General features: G+C 48.2%; 1 protein-coding gene across 1 annotated transcript in view; it reads right to left on the bottom strand.

Moving 5' to 3' along the window:
* Positions 1 to 1052, bottom strand: part of GAB2 (GRB2-associated binding protein 2) — a 37654-nt gene that overhangs the window by 30813 nt on the left and 5789 nt on the right. The gene's annotated exons all lie outside the window — the stretch shown is intronic.

The raw sequence follows: 1052 nt of genomic DNA, 5'->3' as shown, positions 1-1052 counted from the left end.
AAAGGGGGGGGGGGGGGAAGGCAGCAGGCACTTAACTGCTCTCAAGCTGCTCTTTTGTGCCAATACCACTCCATCTCTGGTATTGTTTACACTGAAATAAAAACTGAACAGTGTCAGATCTTAAAATAACTTGCTGTTTGTGGAGCAGGAAAACCAGGGTCAGGGAAGTTTGGAACAAATTTAAAGAGGCAGGATGGCTGAAGGATGAACTGGGACTCAGGCAAGAAGGCATTCACATGAACCTGAAGTTCAACCATGAGCCCAGTGCAAAGTGAGTTGGAGTCACCAGGTCTCCCCCATCCATTCCAGTAATGCTATGTTAGGAAAACTCAGAACATGCTAGAAAAGGATGAGGGGGGACTGATCCAAAGGCCCTTGAGATGTGTGACCAGTCGAACTAGATGCGACATACAGTATTTTAAAAGAGGGAGTTCCATGACACTGAGTGCAGAAAGTATCGGTGGGAACACCAAGGAAAAGCCTACGTCTATGTGTGGTGGGACATGGGGTGAGAATTAAAGGGCACAAAGACTCCGTGCTGTTGGCCAAACACAGGCCACCTTCAAAATCTAAATGGGGCAGGGAACATTAGATCTTTGGGTAGGTGTAGAAGACACGAGAAGGTGAGATACGTGGAGAGAATCCAACTAGATATGCCCATTCCATCCCATGGGTCAAGCTCAACTCAACTGTAACCTAGCTCACTGCCTGTGGTCAAGTGCTGTACTGTCTGCTGGGAGACAGACTGGGCTCCAAGTGAGCTGATATCCAAGTACAACCCATGCCAGAACTTAAAGATGGAGTGAAGACCAACTGACGTGTCAACAGAAGCTAAAGAGTCAAGTGGAACAAGGGGGAATGGCTTTAAACAGACAGAGGACAGGTTTAGATTAGATATTAGGAAGAAATTCTTTACTGTGAGAGTGGCAAGGCACTGTAACAGGTTGCCCAGAGGAGCTGTGGCTGCTCCATCCCTGGGAGTATTCAAGGCCAGGTTGGATTGGGCTTTGAGCAGCCTGGTCTAGTGGAAGGTGTCCCTGCCCATGGTGGTG

The sequence above is a fragment of the Acanthisitta chloris genome, unplaced genomic scaffold, assembly GCF_000695815.1.
Source record: "Acanthisitta chloris isolate BGI_N310 unplaced genomic scaffold, ASM69581v1 scaffold11654, whole genome shotgun sequence".
In the NCBI taxonomy this organism is placed as follows: domain Eukaryota; kingdom Metazoa; phylum Chordata; class Aves; order Passeriformes; family Acanthisittidae; genus Acanthisitta; species Acanthisitta chloris.
The sequence above is the reverse complement of the archived record's forward strand: the minus strand, read 5'-3'. Positions and strand labels throughout refer to the sequence as shown.